General features: G+C 35.4%; 1 long non-coding RNA gene across 1 annotated transcript in view; it reads left to right on the plus strand.

Annotated features, from left to right (window-relative positions):
* The window catches only part of LOC136792363 (uncharacterized), an 85,544-nt gene extending 66,827 nt beyond the window's left edge, over positions 1-18,717 (plus strand). The window contains exon 3 of the long non-coding RNA XR_010836034.1: positions 18,587-18,717. This is a non-coding gene — a long non-coding RNA (uncharacterized lncRNA). The remainder of the gene's footprint in view (positions 1-18,586) is intronic.
* Positions 18,718-20,770: the final 2,053 nt, after the last annotated feature.

Below are 20,770 nucleotides of genomic sequence, written 5' to 3' on the forward strand. Positions count from 1 at the left end.
TGTTTCTTCAGAAAAAAGAAATCATCATCTCTTTCTCCTATTCTTTCCTTCTGTTGTATTGTCATAACTAATAACACAGGTGTGGGTCTGCGGAATATTACAGGAACCAAGGAAAGAGGAAAGTTAAAATTTTAAAATGAAATTAGGCCTAAATTATATGAATGCTGTTAATCTTTAAATATCTTGAAAATGCCCATAAATCCACCTAAAAACCTGCACAAACTTGCCATTTTCTAGCTTCTCATATGATTGAAATATACTTTTCTTCAAGCACCAATCTATGAAGAAATATTTTTAAACACTTCTTATATTTTATTGTGAAAAGCTGAAAACATCTTCTGTAAATGTTTATACTTCAAACATGTGTTTTATTTTATAAAGTGGGCATTTGTACCAATCCTGGAAACCTAACCACCACCATAAATATTGTTATCATAGGATAATGTAGGCCAAATGAACTTATGGTACACAATTCATTTCTAAGTTAAGAACTGAATAGAAGAAGAATGAATATGATATCCAAGCTGAATTATTCTGCTTAGCATGTCCTCCTGTTATCTAAGTTATTGAGTAATTTGATACTAGTTGTTTTTTTTTCCTCTCCTTGGTGAAACAACTACGCTTTGAAATTTAGAATAATCAGAACAGCACAATCAGATACTTTTCACTCAGATTCCATCGAATATATCCTAAATATATTACTTAGTGATGACAGTCTTTTGTTTGTTCTGTTCACAGTATGTTGGGCACTGGAAACATCACTCGTGGTGATATTATATGTCTCAGTAACAGGTCAGACTCTGGGAATTTCCTGGTTTGTTACCCTCACTCAGGTAAGATAATTTGTTCTCAAACATTTGGATGAAGGGGCAATCTGTCTCTTTTGATAACTGCAGCTGTACAGATATAAGGTCTGATTCGGTTGGTTCCATTCTCAAACTGAACATTCTCCTACAAATCAGGTTAAAAGGTGAGAGAATAGACACCAGTCCCATTTCCTTCTGATTTTGGTCTGTTGTGGTTTCCACATCTTCACCTGGTCCTCTCAAAATGCACTGGCAAGTGGTCCCAGAGTAGACACAGAGCAATCAGCCAGAGGTCTGCTCAGATCACAACAGGTAAAACATAGCTACCTACAGTGCAGAGTTCTTGGCTTGTGGCTCTTACTTTTGAATATAATACAGAGTTTGAAAATTTTTATTTTGTGATTTAGGCTTATTTATTCTGTGATCCTAGATAAATCATTAAAATCATGAAAGGAAAGAAATCCTCAATGCTGGAACTAGAATCTTTATGTTATACATGATGGCTATTAGAAGTGAGTTTAGTCACAAGGTTTCTGTGATGTTAGATAATTTTTAAGGGTCAGAATTTTGCACCCAAGGTCTCATACTGTAGAAATTAAAGAAGGAAAATTGACACTTGAATGACACTTTTATTAATATCTAAAGCAGGGGGTCTCTTCTGAGGTGCTAGTACTAGGTTCTCCAGGTTCTACCAGGTCCTATTCATTCACTGCCTAGAATTTGAAGATTTTTTAAAAATTGTTCTTTCCTAAAATTACAAAAGGAAATGAGTTCATTTACCTGGACACCTCTCATTACTCTCAGAAAAATATTCCCACTAAATTTACACCTGCTTTAGAAAGATTCAAATTCATGCACTCATGATACATATGCATTTATTTAAAGCACTTTTTTCTAAATGTCTGTCAAACTGTGCAAGTTTTAAAAGTAGGCTGTCTCACTCACAGGAAGGGAAATAATGCAAAAACATGTAATGTGACCAGACAATTATAAATCAACACAGATGTAAGAATAAAATAATATAAGGCAGTAATCTGAACACAGTATTCATTTTCAGAAAACAAACTATAGAAGGACAGTTAAGTGGTATCCAGGTCAACACTGGACCATGTGAGAATTTAAGGACTCTGGGAAAGGGAATCTAAGAAAAGGAGGTCATGAATTGTATGACAGTGCAACTAAGGAGTGAAATACAAAACCATCATGTTATATGCAAGACAAGGATGAAAGAGTAGTTAAGGTAAAATTCCATTAATTAATACGGAGTCCCTCAGAATCAAGTTCTTCAGGAAAATTATCACTGGTCTCAGGGTAACTAGAGATGTTTTCTTTATAATTCAAGAGAGAAAATATTTCATTACTTGGAATGTTGTAGGTTACTCTAAACAATAGAATGTAAAGAAATTTTCATCTGTTGAATGTTCTGAAAGGTTTAGGTAGGGTTCTTCACTATGAGGGTTCTTTAATATGTTAAAATCTAATACTAAAAATACTTAGACACAAATATTTAATCCTGGAGATTAAACATTAAGGCTAAATGTGAGAGAAATATGTTAAGACATTGTGTAAGTTAAGGGAGAAAATCAGGCTTTTGACCAATAAAGAGCAGTAATCAGTCAAGCAAACAGAACTCCTACCAAGATGAAGTACACTGCCATCACTTTTGTGAGCGGGGTAATATTAATTGACTAACTTAACAATAAATTTCTTCTAAAGAGCTGATGGAAAAATTACTTGGGAATCAAAGAGTTTTCCAGAACAGAGGCTAGTAAAAACTCTGTTTCAATAGGAAGTGATATAAACATCCAGACGAGACGTTCTCATTAGAGACAAGGGAAAGGCAACATGTCATAGGAAAGTTCCCTAATTCTGGCTTTGATCCATTTGATTTAAAGTGCCACTATTTAAAATCTTGATTTCTCAACAAAAGTTGTTATTCCCATCTTCCTTTTTTGTAGAAGGCTTCTTTGAGGACATTTGATTCCCATCATCCTCACCATCCGACATCTAAAAGAATAATTACTTCATCTTTGCTCCACCTTGAATCTATTTCTGTCGTAACATTATTACCCATTATCACATATTAACAACCAACAAACAACACTTGTAACAGAAGGGGAGCTCCTTGGGACCAATGTTAATTATATCACTATTGCCTCACACAGTGCCTGGCATCTACTAGGGATGTAAAAAACTGTTAATAAAGAAAAGTAGAAATTTAAATTTTCCTTAAAACTAATATTAGCTGTTTGGATAGAGTTTATTATCTCCCTCTGTAGCATTTTGAACTTTTTCTTCTTATCCCTTAAAACATTTGTCATAAAATAATTACCAATGCAAACAATTTTTAATGACTGCATTTCCCATATATTAAGATGCATGGGAGCAGCGAGGGATCTGTCACATCCATTGTTGTGAATCTCTAATTTCTAGGAAAACTTAATAGGAGCATAATAAATGTGGCAAATCATGAATAAAGGTATGAATGAAGAGATGAATTCATATAATTTTTTAAACTACGTGCTGGTTTCTCTTAATTAATTCTGATATATTTACATATATATAAAATACATTACGTAGCCCGAGCCAATGACATAATTTGTAGGGCTCAGCACAAATGTCAATGTGGAGTCCTTTGTTCATAAAGCGGGAAAAAAGTTCCATAAAATTAGTCAAATATAAAACTTTTTCCTTTCTTTTGAAGTTTCTCTCTTAAATTGTCATGGCATTTTTGTTTCTTATTTAATGTCATTCTAAGTAAAGAAAAATTTGAAATTAAATTATTATCTTAAGTGTTACTGTTAATTTTATATTGTTCAATGCCAGTTTTAAAGGCAAATATAAAAAATCTAGCTCTTGCAGAATCACTGAAATTACACAATTCCTATTTTGTAGCTTGTACACACATATGTATTTTGATGTTGTTAGCACAAAAGATGCTCTGCACAAAACTAATTCAACTGTTTCATTTCACTTCTTGATATACATCCTCTACCCACGCTATTTGTGGCTTACCCATGAGTAAGGGAGGACTGAAAGGAAAAGGAGCTATGGGTTGCCCTACCTTTCCTTTTCCTTCTATAACACAGCAGCTTCCATAACATGCTTGTCTTGTATTTGCTTTGAATCTTTCTGAACTCCAACACATTGTGAATCCAGTGGAATTCTGCATGGATGGGACATCACGAAGGCTATAGGCAAATGGGATGGCAAGGAATGGTGGACATACATATTGCTCGTATCTTCTCTGCTCATGTGCATGCTCTATTTTCCCATCAAACTCCACTTACAAACACAAGTCCTAAGATAAAAGTAGTAAGAATTGAAGGCGCACAAGAGGGCATTAAACCAAACACAGGGCACTTCGGAGGGCAAAGCCTCATGTGACCTGCACAGGTCATAAGCCCATGAGGCCAGCCCTATCTGGGGCCCCTCTTGCCCTTTAGACAACAACTCAACCATCAGAATTGGCCTATAAATGTCACTAGCATCAGAAGGCAAGTGACTGAAGTTTTGCTGTAAGTTGGAACTTGAAGATTTGGATAGTTGATTAGTTTGCATCAAAAAATAATGTTATCTTTTAGACTGAGGAGAGGAAAGCTAATAAGGTGATTGCCAAAAATCTCATGAAATTTAAACTTACATAGGTGTTATTTGTGGGAGTACAATCAGACAAAGGCTCTGTTACAGAGATGCTTCATATCTGAAGTAAAAAATGGGATAGCACTCCATCAGTGGATCTTAAGATCAAATTACTAGGTTATAACCACTATTTCTTAAAATAATGAAATAGACTAGACAGGAGTAGAAAAGAGTAGATGGCTGCACATATGGCAAATATATGTATAATTTTCTGAAACTGTTTCATATATACATGTAAGTATAATACATATTATATATATATATGAATGAAAGTATAGGTTGCAAAATAAGATTATTTCTTACTGTGGGTCATCATTTAAAAAGCCACTGTCCTAAAAATCTGTGTCCTCAGATGAAGTCTATGGTTTTTAAACTTGCAAACCATCTTTCTATATTATAATGAACTTAATATCAGAAAAAGAAGAGCAAGTTCATATAAGACAACCTGAAAATTACTTCCTACAAAATGTTGCCTTTCCAAACTTAGATTTTTGTAGATGATTATGTTCTCAAAGATTCATAGACAATGTACCCAGCAATTCTAACATTTGCAGCATCCATTGAAGACTGGGCATTTGGAAGTAAAGAAAGAAAAAACACATTTATTCATTTTAATTATGTGATTTAATCGTCACAGTAATCTCTCAAGGGAATATTACGTCTCTCTTTTATAGGTGGGGAAGGTGAAACTCTGAGCATTTAAGTAATTTTCCCAGTCACATACCTTATTAGTGGCAAAATGAGACTTGGAACTAGGCTGTCTGTGTCAAAGTCAAGCATTTAAGTCTCCTGAGGTGCTATAATCTTATAAAAATGCTTAAAAATTCAAATTAAAAAGGGAAATAATATAACTGATGCACAAAAATCAAGGTTTGATTGTGTTACAGTCTAGTGAAATATAATTTAATTTTGGACTCCATTTTACCACTGAACCATACCATAACTAATAGGTAATATTCTTTTGTGAATTAGAGCCTCAGCATTTGCGTTTTCTTGTGGTTACATTATAAGAAATAATGTGCAGTGTTTTGCTTTCTTTGTACCCACAATCTAAGCCATTCAAAAACAACAAAATTCCACAAAGGAGGAGGAAAAAATAAATCTTAGAGAATTTCAGAAAGAACAGTATCAACTTTTTATAGCAATCATAAGAAAATCATCTACATTCATATCAAATATCAGGTTTCCAGCACAGGAAAATAAAACTGCAGTACCTGCCATTTTAAATTACTCCCTGTCATGTTTTTATTCCTCTTCCTCCCCTGGGATGTTAACGTCTTGAAGAAGTATGTGTGCACTCTGAAAATATTTCCTGAATTCAGTGGATTCCATATGTGCCTAGGGAAACAAATTATTCACTCCATGGGTCATTCCTGGTGACATTTAGATCATCTAATCAGTAGATTTAGGCCCTATGTACTTTGTATTTTCAGAGCTCCCTTATGTAGACCTACAAAGAACTCAAGAAATATTCTTGACTCAAACCCTCACTTAACCTAAGAGAATACACATGAGCATATACATACTCTCTTTCATACATACTTACACATACAAGCACATATACAAAGCTACACAAACATATATTCTTTATAGTGTAACTATATTGGATATTGGTTTTTGAAAATTAAAACAGTTATTTTGAACTAAGTAAATGATAGTCCCAAATGCAAAGAAAAAATTAGAAATGTACAAGAAAATATACTCGATACCTTTAGTTCATAAATAAAATTGATCATAGAGAAGGCAAAAATAATAAGAGACTACTTCTGTTTGACTTGTGGGGTTTTTCATTTTTTGTTTTGTTCTGTTTCTTTACAAAACAAAGAGCAAGAATTGGAGTGTGATTTTTGCTTTCCTTTGAAAAACAAAATCAAAAGGTGTTGTTCTTGAAATACATTCCACATTTGGTTTCAGGGCCCTGCTCTCTTCCTGTGCTCGAAAATCTATAATGATTCTTCTCTTTTCTAACTCTGGTGTTAGAGCTTCCCCAGATTATTTTATTGGTCCTCTTCTTTGCTGTCCTTAGAGTTTCAATACTATTTCAGGATTCAATTGTCATTAATACGCTATAAACTCCCAAATATATATCTTATTCATTTATTGTACATATATTTGTTGATTGCTTATATATCCCAGAAAGTTGTGTTATTTAGTTGGGACAAAATAGTCATCACTATCTTGCAACTTAAAGTAAAGTACAGGAGCAATTTATTAAATATGTAAATAACCACCAAAATGTGATCAAATAACAATAATACCAGGAAGGAAAAAAACAGGACAAAAAGTAAGAGAATAAGGTAGGAGGAGGGAAAGTCATAAGGAAGTCACAATTAAGTTGAGATCGAAAGAATAAGAATATCCAGTCTAGCAAAAATCAAGGAGGAAACCATTCCTGGGTTTCTGGCATGGAACCCCTCATATCCTGATTCTTTCTGAGCTCTGAACATGCTCCAAAAATTACCCAATAGACAAACATTGGAATATATAATTTCTTTGGTTTTAAGATGTATATAAATGAACTCTCTAATTTCCACATAAATCCAGTTGCTTCTCCTCCAGGCTGTTTCTGTCTTGGTTAATGGCACCACCATTCTCCCAAGCTAAGTACTTCAGAAGAGACTTGCAAGAATCTTCCTTGTACCTCACTTTTTATATAATCACTCATCAAATTCTATGAATTCCACTCCACATAGAAGGTGCTTAACAAATGTTTTTCGTAAATGAATGAATCAATAAACCAACAAGAGAAAATCTTTGGGCTTCTGCCTACTGATGAGAAGTTTTTAAGTGTCATCACTAAATCTGTCTTAATAACAAAGTACTTGATTCTTCTTCATTTAGAATGTATACTCTGCCTTTCAAAGGAACTTTGAAGCTACTTTTTGTTGAACATATCACATCATTGCAAGACGGGGGAGAGAAATTAATTCTTATCTTGCCACTGATCTCATTCAGTCTAAAATCAGTTCTTGATAAATGGGATGTGGTAGAGGCCACATCTTTATATTTGAAAGTATTGTTCTTGGGAACAAAAAAAAAGGGGAAAATAATGCTCATCTTTCCTTGTCTTTTACTATTTATACAGACAGCTCACTGGTTTGTATTTCTGCCCATGACTCTTCTCTGAATTACTCATCTATAGATTTATATATCCAACTGCCTACTTGGAATTTCCACTTAGATGTCCAATTAACTTCCTGAACATATATATCCAAAATGAACCCCTGATATTCTCTCTCAAACCCTGCTCCTCCAACAGTCTTCATTACCTGTGGTAATAACAACTCCATCCATCCACTTGCTGAAGACAAAATGTTCTTGACCCTCCATTCTTAACACTTCTCTTTTCTTATATCCCACATCCAATCTTTCAGAAAATCTTGTTGGCTCTGCCTTCTAAGTAGATCCAGAATCTGAAGAGTTATCACCACCCTCACCCTTACACCTTGTCCTAAATCAACATTTTCTTTCTTGGATTATTGCAAAATCTTCCCAAGGCGTTTCTGTTTTTACACTTGCTCTCCTACAGTCCTTTCTCAAAAGAGCAATCAGAATAATACTTTTTGCTCAGCTCTCTTCAATGGAACCATCTCACTTGGAATAAAATACCCTAATGAGACCCATGTGACCTGCCCAGTTGCTGCTCACCTCTGATATTTACTCATCTCTGAGGACTGTCCCTCCACTCCCTCTCTTCTTACTACACCAACCTATATATCCTTTCTCCGTTGTGTGTTCTTGGCACCCTTGTCCAAGATTAGTTGACTGTGTATATGCGTGGATTTATTTCTGATTCTCTATTCTATTCCATTGTGCCTATTGTTATGCCAGTACCATACTCTTGGCTACTATAGCTTTGTAATATAGTTTGAAGTGAGGAACTGGTGCCTCTAGCTTTGTTGTTCTTTCTCAAGATCATTGTGGATGTTTGGAGTCTTTTGTGGTTCCATATGAATTTCAAATAGTTTTTGTTTCTGTTTCTGTGAAAAATGCCATTAGAATTTTGATCAGAATTGCATTGAATCTGTAGGCTGATTAGAGTAGTATCAGACCTTTAATTTTCTAATACAGCACATTCTCATAATTCACAGAGTGTATTTGTAAATTTGCCTACTCACTAACATTTATTTGTAACCCCAAAATCAATATCTACTTTGCTTTCCCTGTCATTCACATACATATACAGAGCAGCGAAAAATTTGAATCCCTGTCTGGCATGTTTCCCAGCTACAGTTGAACAAGGAGATTCTCTGCCTTCTTGTTTCAGCTCTCAGAGTGTAAACAAGTGTCTTTTTCACAGTCTATTTGATACCAAATTTGTTGCATCTTTGTTTGGTTGGTGATTCTGCTATTGAAAAGGCCACTAAATATAGTGTTGACTTGCTGTATAGTCTCACTAAGTGCAAGAGACTGTGATGTGCATTATAAAGAAAATATGTGCACTGGATAAGCCTCATCCCAGGCACGAGTTATCTTAAGTTAGAGTGCTGTTGGGTGTGAATTCAATGTTATTCATCAATAATATATATTAAATAAGGTGCCTTTAAATAGAAACATGCATAAATCAAGATTAAGTATCGATCAATTGTCAGAAATATTGTGACCAGAGGAATTTAACTAGTGTTAGGAGCAATTTTTTTAGGAGCATTTCTTTTAGGAGCAATGTCCAGTGTTCACTAAGTCAGTGTTTGCAGTAACTTTCTAGAACATAACTATCACAAATAATAAGAATCAACTATGTATATTCAAAGTGTGCAGTACAAGTTTTGGAAGAGACTTTTGAATGTAAAGCTTACTCTATTCCACAGAGCTGACTTGCTAGATATAGTCTATCTAAAAGATCACATAAAATAGCTACATGTCTCCATGCTGCTAATCATTGATTCATTTTGTATATATATGTTCAGGAAGTTTCTAAAGAATCAAAGAGAACATGTATATAAATCCTCCTTTGCTTCTGGACACTCCCCTTTATTGGACAGCTTAACAGAGGGGACCTTTCTAAGCAAAAGTTGGAGCCCTTTTTGGAAATTATGTCTTTGAGAATAAAAATACCAAGCCACTGGTGAAAAATATAGGGGTTGGCCAAAAAGTGCCTTCGGTTTTTAAGTAAAGATAAAAGACACGTTTTGCATTTTCACCAAGAACTTTATTGAACAACGTAGTCACTGTTTCGTTCCACTACCTTCTGCCATCTTTCAGGCAACTTCATAATTCCATATTCCCAAAACTTCTTACCTTTTTGAGCAAAGAACTGTTCCAGGTGCCTTTTACAGTCTTCCAGGTAATTGAATTTTTCCATTAAGAGAATTTGGGGGTTTTTTTGTTTCTTTTCACATCTTTATTGGAGTACAAATGTTTTACAATGTTCTGTTAGTTTCTGCTGTACAACAAAGTGAATCAGCTGTATGTATACATATATCCCCATATGCCCTCCCTCTTGAGTCTCCCCCCCACCCTCCCTGTCCCATCCTTCTAGGTCATCACAAAGCACCGAGCTGATCTCCCTGTGCTATTCAGCAGCTTCCAACTAGCCATCCATTTTACATTTGGTAGTGTACATACATCAATACTACTCTCTCACTTCATCCCAGCTTCCCCTTCCCTGCTCCGTGCCCTCAAGTCTCTTCTCTATGTCTGCATCTTTATTCCAGCCCTGCCACTAGGTTCATCAGTACAGCTTTTTAAAATTCTATATATATGCGTTAGCATATGGTATTCGTTTTTCTCTTTCTGACTTACTTCCCTCTGTATGACAGATTCTAGATCCATCCACCTCACTACAAATAACTCAATTTCGTTCCTTTTTATGGCTGAGTAATATTCCATTGTATACATGTCTCACAACTTTATGCAGTCATCTGTTGATGGACATTTATGTTGCTTCCATGTCCTGGCTATTGTAAATAGTGCTGCAATGAATATTGTGGTACATGTCTCTTTTTGAATTATGTTTTTTTCAGGATATATGCCCAGTAGTGGGATTGCTGGGTCATATGGTAGTTCTATGTTTAGTTTTTTTTTTTTTTTTTTTTTTTTTTTTTGCGGTATGCGGGCCTCTCACTGTTGTGGCCTCTCCCGTTGCGGAGCACAGGCTCCGGACACGCAGGCCTAGCGGCCATGGCTCACGGGCTTAGTTGCTCCGCGGCATGTGGGATCTTCCCGGACCAGGGCACGAACCCGTGTCTCCTGCATCGGCAGGCGGATTCTCAACCACTGCGCCACCAGGGAAGCCCTATGTTTAGTTTTTAAAGGAACCTCCATACTGTTCTCCATAGTAGCTGTATCAATTTCCATTCCCACCAACAGGGCAGGAGGGTTCCCTTTTCTCCACACCCTCTCCAGCATTTATTGTTTCTAGATTTTTTGATGATGGCCATTCTGACTGGTGTGAGGTGATACCTCATTGTGGTTTTGATTTGCATTTCTCTAATGATTAGTGATGTTGACCATATTTTCATGCGTTTGGCCAACATATAGTTGGCCATCTCTATGTCTTCTTTGGAGAAATGTCTATTTAGGTCTTCTGCCCATTTTGGGACTGGGTTGTTTGTTTTTTGTTGTTTGTCTGTTTTTGTTTTCTGCTTTAATTTCCACAGCTGCTTCTTTATTTTTTTTTTTTTTTACATCTTTATTGGAGCATAATTGCTTTACAATTTTTTACAATGCTGTGTTAGTTTCTGGATTGTTTGTTTTTGTGATATTGAGCTGCATGAGCTGTTTGTATATTTTGGAGATTAATCCTTTGTCAGTTAATTCATTTGCAAATATTTTCTCCTATTCTGAGGATTGTATTTTCGTCTTGCTTATGGTTTCCTTTGCTGTGCAAAAGATTTTAAGTTTCATTAGGCTCCAGTTATTTTTATTTCCCTTACTCTAGGAAGTAGGTCAAAAAGGATCTTGCTGTGATTTATGCCATAGAGTGTTCTGCCTATGTTTTCCTCTAAGAGTTTTATAGTGTCTGGCCTTACATTGAGGTCTTTAATCAATTTTGAGTTTCTTTTTGTGTATGGTGTTGGGGTCTGTTCTAATTTCATTCTTTTACATGTAGCTGTCTCTTTTTCCCAGCACCACTTATTGAAGAGGCTGTCTTTTCTCCATTGTATATTCTTGCCTCCTTTATCAAAGATAAGGTGACCATTATGTACGTAGGTTTATCTCTGGGCTTTCTATCCTGTTCCATTGACCTACATTACAGTTTTTGTTCCAGTACCATACTGTCTTGATTACTGTAGCTTTGTAGTATAGTCTGAAGTCAAGGAGTCTTATTCCTCCAGCTCTGTTTTTCTTTCTCAAGATTGCTTTGGTTATTTGGGGGTTTTTGTGTTTCCATACAAATTGTAAAATTTCTTGTTCTACTTCTGTGTAAAATGCCATTGGTAGTTTGACAGGAGTTGCATTGAAGCTGTAGATTGCTTTGGGTAGTATAGTCATTTTCACAATATTGATTCTTCCAATCCAGGAGCATGGTATATCTCTCCATCTGTTTATGTTATCTTTGATGTCTTTCATCAGTGTTTTATAGTTTTCTGAGTACAGGTCTTTTGTCTCCTTAGGTAGGCTTATTCCTAGGTATTTTATTCTTTTTGTTGCAATGGCAAATGGGAGTGTTTCTTTAATTTCTCTTTCAGGTTTTTCATCATTAGTGTATAGGAATGCAAGAGATTTCTGTGCATTAAATTTGTGTCTTGCAACCTTACCAAATTCCCTGATTAGTCCTAGCAGTTTTCTGGTGGCATCTTTAGGATTTTCTATGTATATTACCATGTCATTGGCAAACAGTGACAGTTTTACTTCTTCTTTTCCAATTTGTATTCCTTTTATTTCTTTTTCTTCTCTGATTGCTGTGGCTAAAACTTCCAATACTATGTTGAATAAGAATGGTGAGAGTGGACATTCTTGTTTTGTTCCTGATCTTAGAGGAAATGCTTTCAGTTTTTCACCATTGATAATGATGTTTGCTGTGGGTTTGTTGTATATGGCTTTTATTATGTTGAGGTAGGTTCCCTCTCTGCCCACTTTCTGGAGAGTTTTTTCATAAATGGGTGTTGAATTTTGTCAAAAGCTTTTTCTGCATCTATTGAGATGATCATATGGTTTTTATTCTTTAATATGTTAATATGGTGTATCACATTGATTGTTTTGCGTATATTGAAGAATCTTTGCATCCCTGGGATAAATCCCACTTGATCATGGTGTATGATCCTTTTAATGTGTTGTTGGATTATGTTTGCTAGTATTTTGTTGAGGAATTTGCATCCATGTTCATCAGTGATAGTGGTATATTATTTTCTTTTTTTGTGATATCTTTGTCTGGTTTTGGTATCAGGGTGATGGTGGCCTCGTAGAACGAGTTTGGGAGTGCTCCTCCCTCTGCAATTTTTTGGAAGAGTTCAAGAAGGATGGGTGTTAACTCTTCTCTAAATGTTTGATAGAATTTGCCTGTGAAGCCATGTGGTCCTGGGCTTTTGTTTGTTGGAAGATTTTTAATTAGAGTTTTAATTTCATTACCTGTGATTGATCTGTTTATATTTTCTAATTCTTCCTGGTTCAGTCTTGGAAGGTTGTACTTTTCCCAGAATTTGTCCATTTCTTTCAGGTTGTCCTTTTTATTGGCATATAGTTGCTTGTAGTAGTCTCTTATGATCTTTTGTATTTCAGTGGTGTCAGCTGTAATCTCTCCTTTTTCTTTTCTGATTTTATTGATTTGCATCCTCTCCCTTTTTTTTCTTGATAAGTCTGGCTAAAGGTTTATCAATTTTGTTTATCTTCTCAAAGAACCAGCTTTTAGTTTTATTGATCTTTGTTCTTGTTTTCTTTGTTTCTATTTCATTTATTTCTGCTCTGATCTTTATGATTTCTTTCCTCCTACTAATTTTGGGTTTACTTTGTTCTTCTTTTTCTAGTTGCTTTAGTTGTAAGGTTAGATTGTTTATTTGCGATTTTTCTTGTTTCTTGGGGTGAGCTTGAATTAAGAGAATTTGTAAAGAGAAAAATATATGGAAACCCAAAGATGCAGTGTCTGGTGAATACAGTGGATGAATCAGAACTTCCCAGCCAAGCTGTAACAGTTTTTGCCTGGTCATCAAAGAAACATGCGGTCTTGTGTTATCCAGATGGAAGATCGTGTTTTCTGTTGACTAATTCCGGATGCTTTTCATAGAGTGCTGCTTTCAGTTGGTCTAATAGGGAGCAGTACTTGTTGGAATTAATCATTTCTTTTTCCAGAAGGAGTTCACAATAAAGGACTCCCTTCCAGTCCCACCATATACACAACATCACCTTCTTTGGACGAAGACCAGCCTTTGGTGTGGTCAGTGGTGGTTCATTTCACTTTCCCCATGATCTCTTCCATTCCACATTATTGTACAGTATCCACTTTTCATCATCCATCACAATTTGTTTTAAAAACGGAACGTTTTTGTCATGTTTAAGTAGATAATCACATGCAGAAATAGAGTCAAGAAGGTTTTTTTCACTTAACTTATGAGGAACACAAACATCAATGCAATGAATATAACCAAGCTGGTGCAAATGATTTTCTATGCTTGATTTGGATATTTTGAGTATGTCAGCTACCTTCCACATGGTGTAACATTGATAGTTCTCAATAAATGTCTCAATTTGATCACTATCAACTTCAACTGGTCTACCTGACCTTGGAGCATCGGCCAGTGAAAAAGTTCCAGCATGAAACTTCGTGAACCACTTTTGATACATTTGATCATTCACAGCACCTTCTCCATACACAGCACAAATCTTTTTTTTTTTGAGTTTCATTTGCGTTTTTACTTTTCTTGAAATAATAACGTAATATAATATTACTTAAAATAATAAGTAAAATAAAAAGTATAATAAAAATGTAGCTTTTTTCCTTTCATCTTCAATATTAAAATGGCTACACAAAAATTCACCAGTTCTGATGTTTTTTTTTTAAATGCATGCTGATATGACAGCTGTCATAATACAATCTAACAAAATCGTTTTGAATGAAGTTAAAGACAACTAAGCATTACTAGAGCCATCTTATGGAAAAAACCCCGACTAACTTTTTGGCCAACCCAATATTACATGGGATTCTGCAGGCATTAGAACTGCTAGTATAACTGAAATCTTGAAAGATTTTTCTTTATTTGTTTTTATTTTCAGGGATTTTGGAAAGGGAACAGGATTTGAATCAGACGACATGTTTGGAAGCCTTGCTCTACCACTTTCTAGCTGTAGTTATTCTATGAATCTGAGTTTCCTCATGCAAGATAGAGAAATATCTTCTTCACAAGCCTGTTATTAACATAAGAGGTTATCATATAGAGAGCACTCTGCAGTCTGTAAGTGTTATACAATCTTGCTATCTGATCTAATCTAGTCTAATGAAACACATCATAGTTAGAAGGAAAGGTTTTTCCTTTGTCTTCATTATTCTTGATTTGGCTGAAACACTTTACTCTGTTGATCAACTTCTTCCTGAAACAACCTCCTGTGTTTTTTAAAAGAATGCATCATCTCATGGGCTTCCCTGGTGGCGTAGTGGTTGGGAGTCCGCCTGCTGATGCAGGGGACATGGGTTCGTGCCCCGGTCTGGGAAGATCCCACATGCCGCGGAGCGGCTGGGCCCGTGAGCCATGGCCACTGAGCCTGCGCGTCCAGAGCCTGTGCTCCGCAACGGGAGAGGCCACAACAGTGAGAGTCCCGCGTGCCAAAAAAAAAAAAAAAAGAATTCATCATCTCATTTCTACTTCTTTCCTTCATTATGGTACTTTCTTGATATCCTCTGGAAGGATCATGATTTAAAGGAGGAGAGATGGGGAGAAGGGGAAGGAAGAGGGAAGAAAAAGTATCTGAATCAGAAAACCCACTTTCAAATAAGACTCCACTGCTTGGTACAAGGCCTTATATTAGTTATTACTTTGGTTTTAATTTTCTTCATCTGTATATTTATACTAAAAATATGTATCTGATAGAATTCTTGTGAGTGTTAAATAGGTAAAACAACTGATTATCTACATCCCCTGTGACATGACTAGGTTGAACATCACCATGCCCTACTTGCTGGTTTAACTCAGTATCACCACTCCCTTTGCATCTACTAGACTTATCTCCCAATTTAGATCTTTATATCCTTTAGTTTAACTCAAGTTTCCACATCTTGTCAACTTCTTGCACTGTGCCCCCTGGAACTCATGGTTTGTCATCATCAATAAACCCAATATTCTCAACTTTTTCTCCACCAGTTCTCTTCATCATCAGATCCATTGTACCTTGCATATCCCTCAGTTGATGGTTTTCTCTTCCACCCACAGGGATGAGGTAGATATTCTCTCTGCCTTTTATTGCCACTTCCAACTTCCAAAAAAAGTTCTGGTTACTTCCAAGTACATGCTATCAGACTCTGATATGTGAAAACCCTTCCTTATTGCTGATGCCTATCATCATCCAGGTTGCTCCCTCTCCTTCATTGAATATTTTACCATCTTTCTCTTTACCACCAGCTCTGTATTATGGGAATTTCAATATCTATCAAACATTTGGTGACTTGGTTCATTGACCTCTCACTCATTTTATGCTGTTCTTATATCATAACCTTGAAACAAGCTAAACTATGTAATGTTTCCCAAATATACACTGTGTTTTCCAGCCTCAGCTTATTTGCTTAAGCCCTTTTTTCTGTTATGGAGCATCATCCTTTTTCATTTCTACCTAACAAATTTCTACTCATCATTCATTGCCTACCCTTAATAAAATTTTCTTCATGCAGTTTTTCTTGATCATTTAATTTGGCTCTGAATTCTCCTTTCTTAAAATCTTGTGTCATTTTTATTAAAGTTAGTTTTTAATTATACTCTTTTTCATTCTTGCCTTATCTGTCTAGTCTTATACAGATGTTTGTTTTATGATAAGCCCTTAGATAGCAGGAACTACTTCTTACCAATGGTGGCATTACTTGATGAATCTAATACAGACATTTTCTTAAATATATGCTAAAGAATCCTGTTTAATTGGAGAATTATTGCTTCTTAATTATGGTTAATAATTAAAAATTTTTTTTCATCTCAATAGACTTCTGGTTTCCATAAAGAATATGGAGTCAGGCAAAGGGCTAGAGTAGCATCTTTTTCAGATTCTGATTGCCTAAAACAGTGCTTTTATATTCAAATAACTTTTGTTCAATGAATGAATTGTTCTGTTTTTGTACGTCAGGGCTTCCTATGCCCAATACATTTGAAGCAAGACAGACCCTTGCAAGAGGCAAACAACCTGCAAAAATCTTGCAAGAAAAAAATAATCCTGAGTAAAAGTGGTGACAATTCTCTAAAACTGTAATTCAAAAACTTGACCAGTCATAAGAATCATCTGCAGAATATTATAAAAAATGTAAATGCTTAAGCCCCATCCCAGACATACTAATTAAAATCTCAGCAAGTGAAACCAACCATCCAAAATTGTCTCATCTGGGGATGAGACAATTTTGGAAACACCTCTTGTAGGAGACATGGCTGAGAGCTGATTCCATTTCCTACCAGTAAATATAACTTCTGTACTCCGTAATTATATATAACATATTTTTAAAAATTTGAGTGTTTGTAATCTGTGTATTGAATAAGCATTTAGGAAATATAATTGAGGCAGAATAATTGAATAAATCTGCCGGTCAGTGATAATTACAAGTAAATATTTTAAATGTGGAAAATTTAGTGTGGCTCTACTTCATTTAAAATGGATTTATATAATATTCATAACCCAATTTTGGCATATGAAAAAGGAATGTCCAATTTAGTGTTTTTCTGGAGATTTGTTGAATACAAAAAGACTAGGCAATGTTAGCATGTATTTGATATTGTCTGTTCTTGGCTTGTCATGTATAATTGTGTCATATGAACAGGTCCAAGCCAAGTAGAGATAATTTAGCAATGTAATAGTAACATGACAGCTAGGAAAGATTATTTATGATTACATAAGATAGCCAATTGTAATTTCTGTTTGTGACTCGTGGGGTTAATCACAGTGGGATAACACTAACTTTTACTTAGCTAATCCACATCTCCTCTATTTTCAGAGAAAAGTGAGCACCACACCTTGTTCTCAGAAAAGATTTAACAACTGAGAACTGAAGTGAGATTGAAATGTCAAGTTGTATTTCTCATATTAAAATTAAAAACATTAGACTAGGAGCAGAAACACTGGACATTGTTGAGTCAACTGATCTAAGTTCTCCTGCCAATTCTACCTACTGAATTGCTGTGGGGAAAATGAGAGCTGTTTTAAATACTGAAACTATATTTTTATTTAAATAGCAATTAGTAGGGACTTCCCTGGAGGTCCAGTGGTTAAGAATTTGCCTTTCAATGCAGGGTACGTGGGTTTGATCCCTGGTTGGGGAACTAAGATCCCACATGCTGCAGGGCAACAAAGCCTGCGCACCACAACTACTGAGCCTGCACACACTAGAGCCCATGCACCACAACTAGAGAGCCTGCCTGACACAAGTACTGAGCCCATGCGCCACAACTAGAGAAGAGTCCACATGCCACAATGAAGATCCTGTGTGCTGCAGCTAAGACCCGATGCGACCAAATAAATAGCAATTAATAATAATAATAAAGACAAGAGAAAAACCTTGCTTCATATGTGCTAGACATAGGAAACTTTGACCTATAAAGACAGGAGTCATTCATTCAACAAAAATAATTTGAGCATCAAACGAGTGTAGTAGACACTCAGAAGCCAAAAAAAAAAAAAAAAAAGAAAAAAAGAAAAAGAAGCCACTCCAGCCCTTTGGATTAATGGTCTAACAGAGAAGCCAAAAATATTAAGAGATAAACAATGAATATATTTATTAAGCATCTATTGCATAGTCATCTAGTATGGGATGAGTTCTCCATGGGCTTTTCTAACCATAGGAAACTTCGAGGAGGAGAGAAAATTTAGTTGGGCTTGAATAATAAATGAAAAGATAATCAGGCATCAGAAAGCATTATAAGCAGTGTTCTGAAGTAATAAACACCATATTTGCAATCACAAGACTTTGGTTCCATTGAGAGTCATGTAATTTTTGAAAGCCAGTTAACCTTTCTGAAACTCAGGTTTCTCACCTGAAAAATGGGGAAAATAATAATATCTACTTATCTCTTATCATATAGGAAGGATCAAATAAAATAGTACCTGCAGAAGTGCTCTGGAAGATGCAAAGAGCCATGAATACACTTCGGATGCTTTGAGCTGGGGAAATGATGTGACTGGAAGATCCAGAGGCCCAGTGAGCCTGGTGTGTAGAAGAAAGAATGTCGACAGTAAGAAAGCCAACTTAGCTGAAGTGGAAGACTTACTGGGAGTAATGTAAAGTCAAGTTAAATAGACGTAATTAGGGTGAAACGATTTTGTTTGCAATCTTGAGAAGCTGTTTGGAGTCATTTTAGCAAGCAATATAAAAGCACTCTAAGCTCTTGCAGTTGAAGGGAAAGGGGGCAAGTCAAAGCTGACTTATTTTCTGCCAAAGCTATGCAGATGGCTCAAAAGAGAGAGAACATATCAAATAGTGGAAAACTGTAGCATTTTAGAAATGACTTCCTAGCAATCTGTGCTTGAATATTGTCTATGATAATGGAAAGGAAGGGCTGTGTAATGACAGAAACAACTTGTCAGAGTAGCTGACTTGTTGCTAACGTGAGGTATTCCCAAAGGATACCCAAGATTTATATTGTTGTTTGGGCCATGAATAGAAATGGAATACAGGAAAATAAAATCAGTTTAAATATTTATGGGAGTAGAGAACCAGAGAGGCAGGGAACTGCCAAAATAACAAAGTTTGTTTTAATCACCTTGAGGTGCTTTAAAAAAAATGAATGGAAAATTTGGGTAAAATAGAAATACTGAAGTCATGAGTATAGAGTTGATAATGGAAATGCTAAGAAATTTGATTTATATGTATGCGGGAGAAGGGTGTAGGATATGCCCATAAATAAGGGAACTGGTAAAAATGAGAATGTTTAAGAAATAAATAAAGGATGAGAAACAAGGGAGAAGTAAAGATTACTATTCTTTTAGTTATTTTAGCGATTAAAAATTTTTAATATTAAAATATTAATAATTAATTAAAAAGAAGCCCTTGAGTGAATGTTTAAAGGTATTGGGACAACAAATTGTAACGGTGTTGGGTGTGTTTGTAGACAAAGGGAAAACAGGAAATTTAAGAAAGAAGTTCCCAAGAGGGACTGAAAGATGAGATCAATTTCTTTTTCATTTTGTTTATGATATAAATATTTCCTTTTCCTTTCTCTCTTTCTTACTAAGTAATGCTTATTTTTTCACAATGCCACCTCGAGGTAGGAGGGGGTATTTGAGGAAGAAAAAAAAACAGGCATTGACACCTTCTTTAGCAGAGTGAGACAACTCTCCAATAGGCTTGGGAAGCATTGCTGATTGTGGAAGTCAGAAGACCAAGGGGAAGCTTGGTGAAGTGGAACTCAGGATCTTTCACAGAGGATCAGGTAGTTAAGTGGGAAAGGAACTAATTTTTATAGAATGCTTATTATATACCCAGCATCATTCTAGCTGTTTTACATATAATCTAGTGAGCTACAGTGTGCTATTCGCATTCTTTGAATAGCCTCACAGAAGTTAATTTGCCAAGTCAAATATCTAGTAAGTAACAAACATAGGGATTTAAATGTAGATATGTCTGACTACAGAGCTTGTGATCTTTCTTTATCCCACTCTTTCCTTATCTGTCAAATGAAATTATCAGACTAGATACTCTCTAAAACCACTTCCAATTCTAACATTCTCTGCATCTCCATGGTATAACCACTTCATTGGACAACTCACCTTATTCTTTCATTGCTGGCAAAGCAGGGTTTTAAAATGAGCCCTTGGACTGGTACTATGACTGCCTGATCTTCCCCAAGTTGCATTTCTTTCATTTAAAAATGCATCCTTAATTTAGTAAATATGTCATATTTAATTTTGAAAAAAAAGAAAATCCCTGTCTGAATCTTTGCCTATTCTTTGAAAAGTACTAGTAGAAGTTAGACATTAAATGGGAAATGATCCAGATGGTAATGAATATATGTTCAGGTGATATTACTTCCTCTTTTAATTACTCCAGAGGTGTAGAATACTCCAAGTGTGCTTTAAGAATTCTGTATTCTGCAACAAAATTTTTAAAATATCTACAAAATGATGGAGTTTGAATAAAATTGATAAGACTCTACCTTAATCCTTTCACTTTATAGATGAAATAACCAAGGCACAGAAACATGAAGGCAACAGACTATTCAGTAAACACATGGGTTTTGGAATGAGACTGTCAAGACTAAATCTTGGCT

Source organism: Kogia breviceps, chromosome 13, assembly GCF_026419965.1.
Source record: "Kogia breviceps isolate mKogBre1 chromosome 13, mKogBre1 haplotype 1, whole genome shotgun sequence".
Lineage (NCBI taxonomy): Eukaryota > Metazoa > Chordata > Mammalia > Artiodactyla > Physeteridae > Kogia > Kogia breviceps.